At 26.8% G+C, this 19,447-nt stretch overlaps 1 protein-coding gene across 5 annotated transcripts in view; it reads right to left on the reverse strand.

Moving 5' to 3' along the window:
* Positions 1-19,447, reverse strand: part of LOC107454859 (cytotoxic granule associated RNA binding protein TIA1-like) — a 1,051,915-nt gene that overhangs the window by 430,680 nt on the left and 601,788 nt on the right. The gene's annotated exons all lie outside the window — the stretch shown is intronic.

Below are 19,447 nucleotides of genomic sequence, written 5' to 3' on the forward strand. Positions count from 1 at the left end.
TTAATTTCGGAACTAACAATTTTCCGTTTCATTGAAAAGCGTTGTTTTTCTTTTAATATATCAACACTTGAAAAATTATAAAAAAATTTAAAAAGATTCTTAAGCTTGTAAATTTTAAACTGAATAAATTTTATCAAGATATGTTTTTACTTAAATGATATATCGATTCCTCAACGCATTACACTAGGATTAGTTTTGTTTATTAAACATAGAATGCTAAATTATCCTTCGTAATTAAAGAATGTACAAAAAATGTCTGTATTAACATTTCAATTAAGGTTCTGTTCTTTAATTAAAATGTTAATAACTTTTTCGTAGTTTTCATTTGTAAGGAAGGCATGGTAAGAAAAGCCACTCTAAGAAGATTCAATTTTTTTTATTTGACTAAGCATTTCTTGACATGTACCACTATAAAAAATAATTCTTTCGAATTAAGGGCATAGGGGTGATGATGATAGAAATAAAATTAAAAGAACGCACCTGGCGCACTGCTATGAATTTTAATTTAGTTGCTGAAGCAATCCTTCATTTAAAGTATTCATGAACTTTTTAATCAACATTTATTAACATTGAATCATGCTACAGCTCAATATCGCATTATTGATTACTTTTATTTACATGTCGAAGAATGTTGTTTAAGAATATCAATATGTTTTATAATTTAAAAATAATTTTTGAACTTACTTGTTAGAATAATAAAAATATTTCAGAGTTAAGAAAAGGAAAAAAAATCTTCAATGCAAAATTCTTTTTATTTAATTGAATATTAATTTTACTAGATTAATATAATGATAAAAATTAAGATAAAATTATGACTTATTTAAATAATTATAACTAAAAACTATAACATCAAGAAATGCATAAGTGTCGGAAAAAGTATGAAGATTAAATTCTCTTGAAAAAATACCCACTTTTCGAAAGATGCTTGATACGTATTTAATTGTCAATGTGACTGTGCTAGATCAATGAAGAGTTAATTAAAACAAGAAAAAAACTATGTAATTGTGTACCTAAAAATACGACACTGCTAAAAATAATTCGACAGATTTCCCATTTTTCTAATCAAGTAAATTTCAATTGTTAATAATTTACTGTGCTTAAAAAATGTTGTTTTTGAAAAAAAAAAACAAATAAATAAATAAAAATGAAAAAGATAAATATATGAGTGCGGAAGTTCTTTTTCATTTTTTTTCTAAATTCACTCGTAGAAATAGTACTTCTTGTTTACAACATTAAGCGTTCTTAAGCATGGGGAGAATAGACTTTAACGAAATCAAAGGGAAATATTATTTTCTGTCATTAAACCGTAATATATCCCGAAATAGTTCTTTATTTTATTTTTCTACTCCATAATATAAGTTTTCTATTGCTAGCTTTTGAATGTTGTGCTATACTAGACTGTAAAACATTGGTTTATGCTTTAATTATGGAGAGTAAATATCATCGACTTTTGAAGATGTGGAGGTCACAGGACAGAATTTTTCATTATAGATATTTTGAAAGTAGGGACTAATAACAATTTACTTTCGTTATTTACCTCTATTTAATTTGAAGAGAAAATCATGCAAGCGAACTTCAAACTGATGTGGATTAGTTATGTTAAAATTAAAGCAAAAGCAAAAGCTATTCTGTTACTTTAAACATATCTATCTTGATCCGACCATATTATATTATTTTTCCTGATTAATAAATACCTCTGAAAATGTCACTTACCTGCATCTTCCATTTCATTTATTTCCAATTTTTTACAGAGGCAAAAATATTTTCCAATTTAATATAAGGTTTCCGTTATATTATAAATTTACTCATATCAATTTTATCTTTTGTACAATATGGTTATAGTTACATATTGTAGGCAAGTAAAATTAATTTTAATTTATAACTTATTGAGTCACACTATTTGTAACACATTCTATGTTCCTTTGCTTTATTTTTTAAATGTAATTGATTTTCTTAAAATCTAAATAATCCTGTCCATTTTTCTACGATCAAAATATTCTTACAAAAAATTATTACAATTATATATTTCATATAAACTACATTTTGCAAAATATGAAGTTTTTGGAAAACACAAAGAAAAATGGGGACCAGTCATAAAAGTCGGTTAGGGTGGAAAAAGTCTCATCGTTCAGATTTAAAAAAAAACACAATTATAGTAAATAAGTATATGGCTAATAATGAGGCTATAATGTAGAATTTTTCCTTCATTGCATAACACATTAGAACCTTTTCAAGGGAAAAAAAATACACTATGTTTAATGTCTAATGTTTATGTCTATGTTTAAGGTTCGTGCAACTTTGGTACTTGAACCAAGTATGTTGATTACATCACAATCCTTATACAAGATCCTTATGACTTTTAATAAAAATCCATAAATAAACTTTACCAATAAACTATAATTTTTGAAATTTTGTTCAAGTTCAAAATGACCTTTTCCAAGTCCATTGCGCTGTTTGAAATTACAGCACTTATTGCTTGTTAAGTTTTAGAAACTCTTTTTCTTTATTCGTGATGTCAAACAAGTTTTACTCTCATTTACTTATTTCGCAACATTTGTGAATTTTTTTTTAAACTTAGAGGTAGCAACAACTTTTCTGGTAGGGGATTAAAGATATTTCCCCCCATATTTTAGATTATACGGTTTATTTCAACCACAATGGCATTTTAACAAATCAAGTGAAAATATTTAGTTTTAAAACTGACATAAGTTTTATTTTCAAATTAAAGTAAAATCTAAGAAAGTGGCTGCTTAAATATTACGTTTGAATATTTTGGTTGATTTTGAGTTCTTCTCCTCCTGTCAATTAAAAAAAAACTTCCCATTATGCTGACTTAAAAAAATGCCACTTTTTTTTACTTTTGTTGTATCGATCTTACTTCAGTTTTACGTAAATTTAAATGTAAATTTAACTTTATGTGTAGCAAAATTTCCGCTTTAATTTATTTTATAAAATTTCTAGTCGAATATTCTGCATGAGTCTTTTGTGTTTTTCTTCAGTGATCAAAAGTTTTGGCCTCTCAAGTTCCTTTATAAGGAATTTTTTCCCCAACTTTTTCTTTCCAAATTTAACTTTCAGTTTAAATTCAGTTAAAAGCATTTTCTGTTTTAATATTTTTCAATTTTATATATATATATTTGAATTTTGCGGAAATTTGAAAATAAGTTGATTTTGAGTCTTACGTAAGCATTGTTCAAATCCACGTTCACAGTAAGAATAAGAAAAATCTTGAAACTTATGGGGTTTTCGTAAAATTTGAACGGCCACAGATTAAGTATTTTTTCATACAATGCAAAAACTTTATTTTCGTAAATAAATGCATTTCATCGAAACTGTTAGTAATTGTTCACACGACGAATCAACTTTGCGACAAGTTGAACCCATAATAAATTGCCACAGGAACGAATTGTGTAAACGACAAATTGGGAGCATCAAATTGATCCCAAACCGTTTCAGAGACATTAAATTTTATAAGATCAGATACTGAAAAATTTGATTTTTCGAAACCAACTTGATCAATTTTGATATAATATTGTAAGCTTCCAGATAAAATTTTAACATTTAAAATGATGTAACAATTTGCGTACCTCAAAATTAATGTATTTTTCATCTGTTATTCCTAATTTAGTAAAATGTAATAAATAATTACTGAAAAATAGTTTTTGCTTGAAATTATCTTTGGACTAATTGAATGGAATTTTGGACATGGAATTATCTTTTACAAAAATTGTTTGATTGGCTTAAAAAGTTCTAACAATCCAGCTAAATACGTAAAAGGAAAAATTAGCATCATGGTATCACAATTTTCTACTGCTCTTCTGATTAAACTATAGGGGCCACATTTCTCAGATTGCTGCTGCCTTCCCCTACTTAGAGGGTGAAGAATTAAGATCCATCGAGTCATTTATTCAAGGAAAGTATGCTTTTGTGTCTGATTTCCTAACTTAAACTTGATTTCTGCAATAATTAATTTGCATATTTAAGGTTAAGCCCTCAAACCGTTCAAATTGCGTAAGAATCTAATAATTAGGAAATTTGTTATTCAGGGCACATGTATTCAGAAGTGTAGACTGCTCTTTTTTTTCTTAAATGCATCCTAAGTTTACAGGAATAATTCCTCCTGCTTATACTTAACATAAAATACTTTAAAGAATTCATTTTCGTAAAAAAATTCCAAAGGTATTAAGACTTTTTATTTATTTGGAATTAGTTCGAGAGAGCAGTCATACAAAAACGGTAATTTTACCAGAAATCTTATATTCGCGTAGAAATAAATTTATGTTTAACTATTGTAGTAAATTCATCGAAAAAAAAACTATATCTGAATATACGGTGATTTATCTGATAACACAGAAGCTATTAGAAATAATAATAGGAAACATCAAGAGGTAAATATATTAATTTAAATATGTTATTAATAAACTTAAATACGTTTCTCTGTAAATTATCAATTTAAATAAGTTTTTGTTAGATATTAGCACTAGAAAGACGGGGGCTTAGTATATACCTATATTGCCCAAAAGCAGTCAAAATGACTGGATTGTAAAATAATAAATAATGTGAAAAGAAATTTGCTTAAAATTAATTTTTATAATTTTTTATACTATTTACAGTCATATAACAAGTTATTAGTAAATATTAACAATAAAAAAGTTGTATGTTGTACAAAATTCTAAGAAATTGTGTCATTATATGCATCATTGTTTTTCTAATTGAAATTAAAAGCTGTCAAAATGACTTCCTTAGGCATTCTAGTGTTAATAATTTCAATAGTTTTTGTTAGAATTAATATTTACTAATAGTTACTGTTAGAATTTATTGCGAAATTAAAAAGAAGTTTGCATATTTGATTCATGACACAGTTATTCGAAAGCAGCAAAATTTATGTTATAAGTTAAGTAAACTTTTGTGTTAAGAATTCCTTTAGCAAAGGGTAAAAAACAGTTAAGCGGAAGAAGGAATCTTGAATGTGTTGAGGCGGAACTACTGGCCTTTGGAACGCTGATGACCAGCATTGTTACAGGTCGCGTTTTGTGGCTTCCTTTCCAATAGTTTCACAGGCAATTGATCTTCAAATGATGCAAAAATGATTCTTTTGTTTAAAAGGAAAGTTTGTTTCCGGAATATTTACTTTGCTTATTCATTTCATCAACTAAACTAGAAATAATTTTCAATATGATTCACTTGATATTGATAATATATTTCTCCTTATTTTCTTTCGAAGTATTATTATAGGCATCATATTGAGAAGCTAATATGGAATAGGTATATGCGTATTTTCTAAAAACAAAGATGTAATGAATATATTTATTTAGAAAATTGTGTTTTAATGAAACTCCACTTCATATTGTGAAAGTGATTTCAAAAAGTTACATGGCCATTACAATATTTTTTAATATATAATTTTTAACTTCTGTTGTTTTAAGAAATCTTAACTTCGATGGATCCCCCAAAATACTATTTTCGAATTTGCTGAGATTTTTTTCAACTCACTTAAAAAATACTATTTTATGTTAATCAGTTTTTTATTGTTATTGTTGCGTTCATTTGTTTAGTGATAAATCCTAATAATGCCATTTTTTAATCAACTTAGAACACTGATTTAACTAATTCTGTTTTAAAATTAATTGCTAACTTTCGGGTCGACAGTTACTTGATTTAGAAATGTTTTGAATAAAATATTTTAAGATTGTATTTCATGAATTTTAAATTATGTTTGAAATAATTTCATGATAAATGTATACTGATCATAACTTATATTACCATAAAACGTATATTTAAGTTAAATCCCCTAGATACATTTTAAAACAATTAGTAATAGTAATTATCAAATAGTAATTTTATGTTTGATAAAATTCCTTGATTATGAACAGTTCTCAAAAGCATGATATATATCTAAACTTTAAATTTTGGCAAAAAATAAGTTTAAATTTTATTTACTCTAAACTTTTTTCCGGAATTTTTAATTCTGTCTAGAGGCAAAAATTATTGCAAAAGTTTTATAGATACAGATTAAAAATAATTCTTCCAAGTAAATATTGAACATTTATTATGCCCAGTGAGTTAATGTAATACCATTTTTTAAATGTTTAGTTGCTTACAAAAAAAGGAAGTAATTGAAAATAAAGGTTACTTAATAATATCTTTATCAAATGACAGTAATAGATAAGCTGTATTATTTTTTGAAACTCTTTTAGAAAAAAGCAATTTTGTATTTCGATGCAAATCTAAAAATACGTAATAAAAGAAACCACTCAAATATTTTAACAAGAAAAAGACTAAAGTAGGTACTTTAAATCTATTTATCTATAATTTAACAATTTTTTAAGTCTAAACATTTTCTTACTTTTTCTTTTAAATCTTTCTGCAACGAAATTGCAATTTTTTACATGTGAAAAGAAGGATTGCCTACACTAATAAAAAAATTCTGTTCTGACAAAATTATCGTACTTGTATTGTAACTGAAACCTAACTTTCATTTGGTTCTTTTTGCGCATTATATTAATGGTTGACTAACATTTTGGGTATCAAAATTATAGTTCTTATTGCAAATTATTCAATTAAAATACAAAACTGAAAAGTCACGTCATATTCTAAAATATCATCATAAATTTACCAAAATTCTTTTCAGAACTATCTCTCATTTCGAAATTTATATGCTAATTTTACCCTTATGATGTTTATATCTTTTACCAAATAGAATAGCAGTACTATGTTTACACTTCTATAGTTTATCTAAAATTAGTTAAATATTTAATAAGAGTTGGATGACGGTAAATTATTTATTACTCTAATATATCATATATCCCGGTATATGATATATTATATATATATATATATATATATATATATATATATATATATATATATATAAATATATATATATATATATATATATATATATATATATATATATATATATATATATATATATATAATATCATATATTACTCTAATATATCATTTATAAAAATACAAAACTGAAAAGTAACGTCATATTCTAAAATATCATCATAAATTTACCACAATTCTTTTCGGAACTACCTTTCATTTCGAAATTTATATGCTAATTTTACCCTTACGATGTTTATATCTTTTACCAAAGAAAATATCAATACTCTGATTACACTTCTATAGTTTATCTAAAATTAGTTAAATATTTAATAAGAGTTGAATGAATTATTTATTACTCTAATATATCATATATCCCGATGACAAGCGGTTGTAAAGTTTTACCCCCTATTTATAAATATGAGAAGGCAAATTTCTGGTACTTCGGGAGTAGAATAGCTGAAAAAACCGAATATGAAATCTCCGTTTCTGTTTTAAAAAATGTGGAATTTTGAATTCTTTAAATGAGAGTGAAGACAATTTTTCTGGGACTAGTTAGGGAAATAAAGTACATTGCAGAATGATATCTGGCACTGCAATTTATTGAATCCGACACAGATAATATTTTGTAATTTTTAAATTGATATATTTTAAAAGATTTTACTTACTCTTGAATAAGTTATTATTAATAAATTATTTTTCTTTATGAAAGAAATTTAAAGAATTAATTCAACAAAATGCATTTGTATGTAGAGGAGCCTCGGGTACCCCCGTCCACTGTCAATTTCATTTGTATAGAATATTTTTTCAAGTCAATGGGTCATCGGACATTGATTGTTATATAAAAAAAGATTATTTTCAAAGTTTCAAGCATTTATGCAGCTGTTAACATGGTAAATAATAGTTTTGAAAATATGTTGAATTCAGTAGTCATGAAATTAAGAAAAATTGGTTGAATGTTTCGATTAAACTTCATTTTAATACTAAAAAAGTAATTTTTTCTATACATACAGCATTAAAGTATGTATTCTTAAGTTAAATTTGCATAAAGAAAAAAGTTTATTTGCAAAAAAATTTTCGAAAAATTGCAAATTTACAAAAAAATTGGATTTCGGGTAGCCCGCTCACATGAATGTCGGGTATCAACATCGAATTTTATTTCGGCGATAAATGTACGGTTGCAAAGATTATTACTTTATTGCTTCGAATTTGAATGTTATATGCATTTTTAACAACAAATATTGTTGTTATTAAATGATTGTTATTAAATGATAGAATTTACTAAAAGTATTTATATACTTTTATCTATTTATATATATTTTATTTATATATTTTTATATATATATTTATATATATTTTTTTATATATATATATATATATATATATATATATATATATATATTATACATTCAGATACAGTAAACGGGACAATAACACTACAAGGCAAGGAAGGCCATAGGATCCTACAGAGATTACAGGATGCACATTCTACATACATAGATTTCTGCATAGCATTTAGTGGAATTGTGAGCCTGTTCAGCCAAAGAAGTCCTGTAAAACGAATAAATAAAAAGTAAATATAATTTTTGCGATGTATTTATTTATTTATAGTTGCGCATGCATATGTAGGCATGTGTGTTCATTATAAAGTAGGATTTATTATAAGACCTTGTCAAGATTAAGAAAAGATAGCTGAAGTTAGTGAAGAACATTACAAAGATAAATCAATTTTAATGTGAATATAGTGGGTTCAAATCCCTCTGTATCCAAAGAAATATCCTTCCCCATCTTATTCTATTAGTTTCTCGTCTTATCAAGAGCATATAAGCAAAGTTTGATCATTATCACTCAAGACTGCATAATTATATGTAACAATAAATAAGAAATATATAAATAAAGGGATGTATCTAGGGTTGCGGTAGGATTCAAATCCGCTACCTCAACATTTACATTTTAGGGTATTGGGGCAGTCTGATGAGTAACATATAAGTTAATGACTAATTTCAGCCTTGTGAACGCTTTTGTGTATTTTAAAATTCTCACTTCTTCCCCGTATGCTTTAAAAGTTAGTCGATGCTATTTTATATCTCGTTAAGAAATAAAAACAACTAAACGTCATTTCTAGAACGCTACGGGGCCACACTTTTCTTCGAATTTTGAACACAAATTGAACGAAAAGCAATGGTCTATCCCTAAAATTGTAAAAATTAAAGATGTATTTTTTTATTTTAATTTATTAGAAAATCCTTTGCTTTCGTAAAAATAATTTTAAAGCGATCTATATTAAATTCTAAAACATTTTTTAAAATTATATTCTAAAATTATATATATATATATATATATATATATATATATATATATATATATATATATATATATATATATATATATATATATATATATATATATATATATATATATATATATATAACGGTCGTTGAACAGTCGTCCCAATTTTTGGATTTACGACTACTAATGTTCAATTCCATAGCCTTGTAATTTTGAACCCATTCCAGAAGACAAGACAACTCCTGGATCAAGGATTGGGAGAAATTTTGCGTTCGAGGAAGACTTTTTGATGGAACCAAACCGCATTTGCGTTACATGGAGAGGGACACCACGAGAACCTCCCACAATTATCCTGACGGCAAGGGGACTCTAACCCATGATCCGCCAACCACTGAGGATATTTCATGTCAGCAGTGCGGCTGATGAAAGCCAGATGTGGAAATCGCGGATCAACCAGCAATCGCTGGGATCGAACCGCGGTTCACCTCATTGGGAGACGAATCCCTAAACCAACACGGCTCTTGTTTAATGTTTGGTTTGTCACTGCAGGTGGTCAGCCCACCCTTTTTATGACCGACTTTTAATGACCCCTACGCTTGTTTAATGTTTGTCGAGAATTTGTCATGATGTTTGTCAAACTTGAAATATATTAGGCCTTAGAGCTTTCAGCATTTTTATATTATTAATATGTCATGCATATTCATTTGAATACTTTGCAGACATATATTTTTGCATACAAATATTTTTTCATATTATTGTGCTAATATGTTTTCATAATAAGGATTCTCAATCACTCATTCGGGCTCCCAAACCTGAATTCAATCAATTTTCTTAAATCAAAATCAGAAAATTATTTTTTTCATATATTTAGGATAATTGTTTATTTGTAATTTCCAATAGCAGAACATGCTGTGCAATCAGGAAGTAAATTGCTTAAAAATTTGAAAAATTGTTTACAATAGTGTACTGAGGACTTACATTCTTTTGATACACTTTCTCAACAGATGTTTTTTAATATAACAAGCTGAAGTTGAATTTTTCTTGACTTTTGAATTTCAAAAATACTTTAAAATTCTAATCCATTTATTGTATTATAATATACCAACTTCTTATACCATATACCAACTATTATTATAATATGCCAACTTCTGTATCTTTGTTTTCATATACATTAACTTACTAGATGCATTATTAGATGTATTATTAAACTTACTATTATAATTTGAAATATTAAAAATTTTATCCTGTGTTATTAAGAAGAGTGATACTGAATTTTAAGAAAATAAGCCATTCGGCTTAAATTTTCTGCAATATTAAATGTCTTTGATAACGTCCTGTAGTGACACTTTAACTTATTTGACACCAAAGAATTGTAAAAAAAAACAATAAATCCATTGCTCATAATTAATATTTCTGTGATTGTATAAAAATCTTAGGTAATGGGTTTAAATAAGTAGGCTAATAGTATGTTCTGATATAGACAGCTAAGAGGAGCTCGTGAATTGGCAAGTAATGATCATTCACGTATGAAACATCAGTAGAAATTAACTAATGCAATTTCATCCTCCATGACTCCATTAAAAATATAATGCTGGCAATTCATGCCAATGCTCAAATGAAAAAAAAAAGGCCCATGAGGAATTAATCCTTCTAAATGAATCAATGAAGAGATTGACGAATTATTTTTTTCCCTCCATCTGCTAATAACTGCAATTATTTGCAATATCTGATTTATTATAATTCTATCAATTTATCACAACGTTCAACACTGAAATCTAATCAATAAATGCATTACTAACTTAGAAATACCCCTCAGTTTTGGCTAGAAATTAAATACCTATTACAATCACAAACGAAAATAGTTGTGACTTTCAAACAAAGATTGATGAAAAAAGTTAAAACTTTAGATTTGGATGCAAAGCTTATCAGCATAGTCGTAAAAATATAAGACGAGTGTACTAAAATGCATACATTATTTGGGATGTAACAATATATAAATTTGTTTTAAGAATTGTTATGATAAAATTAAGAGTGTTTTAATGATTTCTAAATGGTAAATTGAAAAGCATTTATTCAGCAATTTCAAGATAATTCACGTCTTGTTCCTTTTGTATTTTATGCTTACTAGTTTTCCAGGAGAGAATTTGCATTTTAAAGCAGGGTTTCTCAAAATTGAGAAAAAGTATGTCAAAATAAATGTGAAAAAAATATGACTGGAAAAAATGTATGGTCAAAACGATCAGAATACGGTAAAATTGACAGATTTTCTGGCTTTATGAGAATGCCAAAAAACTCGGTAAATTTCACCAAAGCTCTTTGGTAATAATTTTGGTAAAATAAATAATAAATTTTGGTTTTATAATGTGTAATAAAATTCATATAATGTATATATTAGATATCTCACACTCACGAAAATGATGCAAAAATCCGGTTGAGTATCAATTCGACAATGACGTAAATCGCAATTTTATTTATACGATGTTGAAAACCATAAAATAATTTCTGAAGAAGAGCATGAATGGAAAATAATCGTAAAATAATTTGAAAAAAAAAGATCAAGTTATCTTAAGGAAGGTAAATCTGTATGACAAAGACTGAACTCGAATTTACAGTTCTAATCCATTAATGATTTGAATGAAAAACAGAAAAAAACTGTTTTGTGAAAAATGGCTTTAAACAGTCAAATATACAGAGAAACATCGTAAAAAAATGGTAATTTTTAGCAGGGGGCGGGTAACGATTAAAAGCAGAAAATTCGGTATTTATTTTAATTTTTTTTGCTGTAAGAAATATGTTTTTTTTCCTATGGAATTTACAACTATTTTCTACAATATCCGTGCATATATAAACATATGCATATATATATATATATATATATATATATATATATATATATATATATATATATATATATATATATATATATATATATATATATATATATATATATATATATATATATATATAATACATATATACATATATATATATAATACATATATACATATATATATATATAATACATATATACATATATATATATATATATATATATATATATATATATAATACATATATACATATATATATATATATATATATAATACATAGATAAGTAGATATATAAATAACACATCATTAATTTTAGATTTAATCCTTTTAGATATAGTTTATAATAAATAAGGAAAACAGACATTCTAAATTACGGAAATTTAAGACTTTATTTTAACTTTTGAAACCAGTTTTTAAGCTTGTTCTACATAGAAAATTACTTTAAAACAATAAAAGTGATTTCTATTTTCTTTTTATTTCCCTTTTCTTCCCTAAATTTTTCTCCTTTTTTATGTTTCGGAGTCTCTTTACAGATATAAGCCGTTTTTTATGTTTTTTTCAATGTTTTAAATCTTTTGTGCAGTACAACTAGCTTGGAATCCGACTCATTAACGAATTTTGTACTGAGGTCCAGTGTACAATAATATTTTAAATTTTTTTTTAGTCAGTCACTCATCGTCATGAGCTAGTCTCGCCTCCATGTGTTCTTTTTTCCTGCCTAATTATTGTTTTTTTTAAAAAGAAATCCAAACACAGCATCAAAAATGACTACAACTTAAAAAAAGAAGAAAAAAACAGTCTTAAAAAATGATACCGATTCGCAAAATGCAATGTCTGGCATTCTCAGCAGCATCAAAGAAATGGGGATCGGTTGATGTCCTCTGGCGTAATTCAAATTTTCTCACTTGAAACTAATGATTTAACATATGAACTGAAGGGCAGCTTAAAAATGTGTTTTTTCCTCTAAAAAATGTGGGTAGAGAAAAAAAAGGAAGTAAAAAATGTAGATGGTAGGAGGCAGAATGGAGACTAAAACACTGGATTGTAAGTAATTATCATTTTCCGTCTAGCTACCAATGTTATTTTAAATGAATCTTTTCCTTCTATTCTAGAAATCGTTAGTAAATTAAAATCATCCAGAGTAAAAAAATGCCTCTTTTATTATTATTTTTTAATGATTCTTTGGCTCCTCCACGTTTTCTTATTTCTCATTAGATTTTCAATCTCGTACTGTGGGGGTTATAAATTTTATGACATATAAAAAATAAGAATCAAAAAATCAAACAAAATGAGACGATTTTGATGCATTGTTTGAACATAATCTTCGAAGAGATCCTATGTGAGATAGGTTCGCATTAATGGTTGTTTTCTCATTTACGATTTGCTAATGGCCATTCTAAGATATTATAAAAACTTACTTAACGCACTTTTTTTTCATCAGAAAATACAATCATTTAAGACATATACTTCTCTTAAGTTGGAAAATGGTACATTATGGTAATTTGTGTTAATTTATTTTAAGAATCATTTTCTGATATCTTTAAAATTAGAAAAAATATTCAACTTTTATTTATCAATCAATAAGTCTGAGAAAGACTGCATAATCTAACGTATATTTTAGTTACTTAAAACAGTTGGTCTAAATAGATAAACAATTGCAAACGAAATTCTTAGTTTTGTTAATTTCTGTGTTCAGCTCATTTATTGAAAGATTTTCTATTAATCTAATTTAAAATTTTAAGGCTACTTGGCTTCCATTTATCAATTAGTTCTTCGCAATATTTAAATATATTCAGTAGTTTTACTGATGACATTTTTTTGTTATTTAATACTTAAATTTTGAAGTTTTTAGGCAGCTTGGTTTCTGTCATTACTTAGCTTTTGGTAATAATTAAAAGTACTCAAAATATTTAAGGAAAGATTTTTTCTGTGATTCGTGGTTAGAATATTTAGAATATTTCAATATTTCAGACTTAAGAAATTCTTGATACCACGGAAATCATAATTTCGTTTTTACGATAAAACATGCTCTCAAAAAAATTTTATTTATATATTAATAGTTTTTATTAAACCATACTTTTTGTTCGTAGAAAAACAATTTTCTCCTAATATTTTTTAAACGTAAAAACACGTGTTACGTGTTACAGCTCTTGACAAAGTTTCTTTTTTAACCAATTTTTAAATAAAAATCATTTTTTCTCACATTGGAAAAGTGATATTCGAACTGTGTTTTTTTAAGACATAATGTGCCTTTGCAAACTTTCACTTAAAATCGATGTATCAATTTAAATTAACAGAACTTAAAATTAATAAATTCTTAAAAGTTTAATTTTTTTTATTAAGAGATCATATAGTATAGGAAAAAAAAGTTATTTATTTAAAGATAAGGTTTATATTCCATTTTCGGAAGGAATTATCAAACAAAAATGATTTTAAAGTGACATATAATATTATCAAACCAATGTCTGTGTGTTATTTTTTATGTTTAGCTCCCTGCTTTTTTAAAAAAAAAACTTAGAAAAATATCTGCTTTAAACAATGGGTATGAAGATCTGTCTTACTAAGTGACAAGACTTGTTTTGATTAAATTTTGTATCGTTTAGCTTTTATAAATATTATAATTGATTAAGATATTAACGTATTTAAAGACTCATATGCTTATTTTATTCTTAGCAAACATTTTCTAGTTTTTCCTAATCCTGGAAAGAGTTTTTTATGACTCTTTTCCGAACTTGGTATGACAGATAATTTGTATTAATGTTAGAAAGTTCACAATTAAGTAAAGCAAAAATCTTTAGGGAAGAAAGGGAAAAAAATATTCCTGAACAAGACAGCTGCTTTGGATTATTTCATGATTCCCAACGAATGATGGATTTCTTGCAGCCCACCACCGATGTTTTATTTATTTTTTTCCCTTTTTCTCTCCCCTTCCCCTATTTCTAGGATTGGCCTTAATGGAAATCGGAGAAGAATTTTTGCCTCAATCAAAAGCCCTTCAAGACAAGAGGAACAATTGAAGAAGGAGGGACAAAACCAAACAAGATTTAAAGATGGCTTAAGGTTCGTATTTAATGTAAGTCATGCTTTTCTGACTTTTTTTCTCAACCCTTTCGTTCTCTTCAAGAAATGGCATCATTTTTCTATCACTATTAGGAGATTAACCTTTTTTTGGTTGTGGACGTTTTGAAATAATAATTCGCCCTCTCATAATTAATATCAGTCCTAAAATACAAATGTTTATTTGGACTCCCATTAAATAGTGTTATTTATTTTATTTTTGTACCAACATTAAAAGTTGACTTAGTGTATTTTTTAAATAGAAATTCAATTATGAATATTAGCTGAATTTGAATAGAAAATATTCCTTTATTATTTTACAGTCATAAAGTTGAAAATTTATTTTATTGAATTGTTTTAATTAAAAAATAACTTGTTGAGTTCATTTTATTGAGGGAATCGCCCCCCCCCACTCCAATGCAGCCCAATATAGTTCAGAAATACAATAAAAATCGCCCGGTGGCTGAGCGGTAGCGCTTCGCGCTGTCGTCTGACAAGTCCCTGGTTCGATCCTCGAGCCGGGCAAGATTGACTCAGCCTTTCATCCCTTCAGTGGGTCGAAAAATGAGTACCAAGCATGCTTGGGATATAAACACTGGGGGTTCTGCGTTCGGCTGATCACCTGACCGGAACATCTGCTCCTGCACCCCAGAGCCCAAGGTCAAGAAAACTGAGATGGACACAGTAGGCCTTGGCCCTCTAGGGCTGTCGCGCTGCTGAGTATCAGTTTTTATATAATACAAACTCAAATGACACATCACTGAAAAATTTGGCTTTTAAAAAAATGCTAAGGCCAGAATAACTTTACATAATTTGACATTTTGTCACTAGAACTAAGCTAAGATTTTTAGCGTAGATCATATGTTGCTTTTTTAAAATCTAATTTATTACACAGTAGTACTAAACGATTTTTGATTTTTTTAATTAGTAAAAGGATTTGTCAGATGAAGGAAAAGGATTTGTCAGATTTATGTTACTTGAGTTATGTTTGTTACTGAAATCAATGCTTTTTACATTAATTTTTATAAGTAATGATTTGTCGCGCTTTTGCTTTGTATTCTTCAATTCTATTTATTGGAATGTATATTCTAACAATATGCTTAAAAAATCTATCACCAAACAAGATCATATGCAATTACAGTATATGCCGTATTCCTCTGAAATTAATACGCAGCTGCTAAAAATTGTATTGAACCGAAGGAAAACATTAGATTTGAGTATTAATAATACTATAAATGATGCTATCATCATAGAAATGAATAAAAATAATATACAAATCTATAAATAAATATAAAATGTAATTATATACGAATGCAAAATTAAAAGAGTGTTTATCAAGAAATCTTAATTTTGAAAGTTGATTAATAGTTGAAAGTTGAACATCGATAATCAGAGATTTCTTCTAAAATCCTTTTCCAAGCATTTTCTAGTCAAGACCAAAAGTGCGAATTTTTTTAAACAGTCTTTTAATTCTTTCTTAGATTATTTAAGATTATTTTGATATTAATGAATAATCAGGTATAACATCTGAAAAACCATCAGGATAAAACAGTTCAAGATAGTATTGTAAGTTTGTTTTTACCAGTAGCCGTTCCATTTATTTTTAAATTGCAGAAAAAGTGAATTTTAAACATTACTACATCTCAAATTAAATATTGTTATAAATTTCGTTTTGATTGAATTCACGACATTTTTTTTTTAAAATTAATTAATTTTACTTCACTCATTTAGTTCAAACCACTTTACAAAACCAAAAGTGAACAGTAATATGCGGAATATAGTAAAGGTTCTGAAAAATGTGATGGGGAATCATCAGTTATTTTAGCCGGATCATCCACTGAGCTATCTTCGGTAATTAGAAACTTTGACGCCGTTTCAAACAGAGATTAATAATGGTTGGTACTTGGGAGAAAAGTGTCATTAACAACAATCAGAGTGGCAGCCTCCAGAGTCTACCACTAAAACTTAGTATTTTAGAAGACACTTTCTCCAAAAGTTGACGAACTTTTCATTTTTCTTCAAAGAGAAGTGTTCCTATCGTCTAAATGCACCTGCCATCACACTGGGAAATCACCAAAGCTTGAGTGGAACTTTCATTTATAAAAACAAATGTTATTAAAATTTTCACCAAGTGATAAATTTATTGATAACTAACATTATTTTTATCTGACATCATTAAATCTGGCATTATTTTACAATAGGTTCATATTATTTATTTAGGTAAGCAATAATGATTCACCTGTAAACTAATATACAGTCTTTAGCCATACTATTAGACGCACTAAAAGATTCTATGTAAAATTATAATCATCAGATACAGCTGTAATGTTTTTACTCAGATGAAACCGGTTTGCATTTCTGTACGCTCCTGGCTTAATTGGTTAACATTGTAATGCAATACGTTGAAAATAAATACAAATAGGAAGTATATAAAAAATCTCCTGAATAAAAACCCATTACATGTATGTTTAAATATGAGTGTATTGAATATAAACTCGTGTAAATCATGTAATTTTTTTTAAAAAAAACTACTGTGCGTCTAAAAATTTGATATAATTATTATAATATAGGGGAGAGTGGGGTCAATTGTAACATTTTTTACTTAACTATTTTTAACTAACAAAAAATCCAATATATTATTGGTAGTAATTGATAGACGAGTAAAGTAGACTATCCTCTACTAGGAAAAAAAATAAATACCTTATTTTAAATGTTATTATATTAGTTATTAACAATTTTTGACAGTCGTGCACTTGTTACAACTGTCCCCACTTACGGGGTCAATTGTAACAGTTCATAAATTCAACTAAAACATAGTTAATTATACATATTATCATAGTTGTGATATATTTTTTTATTGATCAAAAAAGTAGTACATGTAGATATTTTAGGAGTAAAAATAATAATGAGCAGAGACCTAAAGGGTTAAACTTTTAACTTTAAGGGGTTAAAAATTTTAATTTATGCTGTGAAAGGTGACAAATAAAATAATGCACTTGCAACATAATATAAATGATATACGAAACTATTGGTGGTTCCTAATGAGTTACGTAATTTTTTATTTTCATTTTTTATTTTTTATTTAAGATTATTTATTTTCAGCTGCTACAATCGTCTCTTTACTTATTGTTACAATTGTCCCCAAGACGCCATTTCAGCTTCATTTGTTAAAAACTATGCTAGCTAATTAACAAAACTAATATTTTTTTTACTGAAATGTTAATTAAGGTGTCCCCTCACATATTCGGTTAATAATTTTTATTTGTTTAAACAAAATTACTTTGTTACAATATAATATTCTAATACCAAAAAAAAGTACTCACGTAGCATGAAAATATCTTTTGTGACGTAACTCTTTCAAAAGTACATAAAAATGGTTGCCAGCAGGGGTGTACATGTAGATTTATTAAATACACCTTGTGCACCACCTAGAAACCAAATCTAGAACCCGACACTCGAAATTTTTGCTCTGTTACAATCGTACCCTATTACAATTGACCCCACTCTCCCCTACTAATATAATGCTTGATATAATAAATATTCTATATTTATATAATATATCGTCTAATTTATCCTATCGTCAAATTTATATTATATATCATCTAATTTATCCAGTTGATACATTAAATTCAAGGAGTGCCGACTTTTTCAGTCACATAAAAACAAAAAGGCTGCAGAAAATTACCTGATAATTAAGATTTTACATAGAATCTTATAGTGCGTCGAATAATTTGGCCTAGGGACTGTATGCCTTTTGTATCCTTAGAACCGTAATATCGTTAAACCTTAATAAGGGTGAGTTATTTATTTGAAAATAATATTCTTATTTTTCCTTAAAGCTCTGAAAAATATAATTAATTTCTCTGATCCTTAGTTTTCTATAAAAAGTCACATTTGACGAAATATAAAAAAGCTTATTTTGTAAATTGTACCAATTTTACATAATTACTTTGTATCAATTTTAATACATTTTAATGAATTAGTTTCAACAGTTATTTATGTTTTCGACATTTTTTAAACTTTAAAAAAAATGACAAAAAAAAGTCTGATACGTAGCTTTTGATTTAATTATAAGATTTTGAGATGATAAGATTTAATTATAAGATTTATTATCTCTAAGGGGAATACTTAAAATATGTCAATTTATTATAACAGACCACGCCTTAAATAATGAAATCAGATACAAAACGCACTTATCCTGAATTAACATGCCTACTTCTCCACAGTATCAGAAACATTCAAATTTAATATTTTAAGGGGAATTCTTTAAATATGTCAATTTATTATAGCAGACCACGTTTTAAGTAACGAAATCAGATGCAAAGCGCATTTTTCCTGCGTAAACATACCTACTTCTCCACAGTATCAGAAACATTCAAATTTAATATCTTAAGGGGAATACTTTAAATATGTCAATTTATTATGGGCAGACCACGTT

This window comes from Parasteatoda tepidariorum, chromosome 12, assembly GCF_982258835.1.
Source record: "Parasteatoda tepidariorum strain Cologne lab strain chromosome 12, Ptep-v5.0, whole genome shotgun sequence".
Lineage (NCBI taxonomy): Eukaryota > Metazoa > Arthropoda > Arachnida > Araneae > Theridiidae > Parasteatoda > Parasteatoda tepidariorum.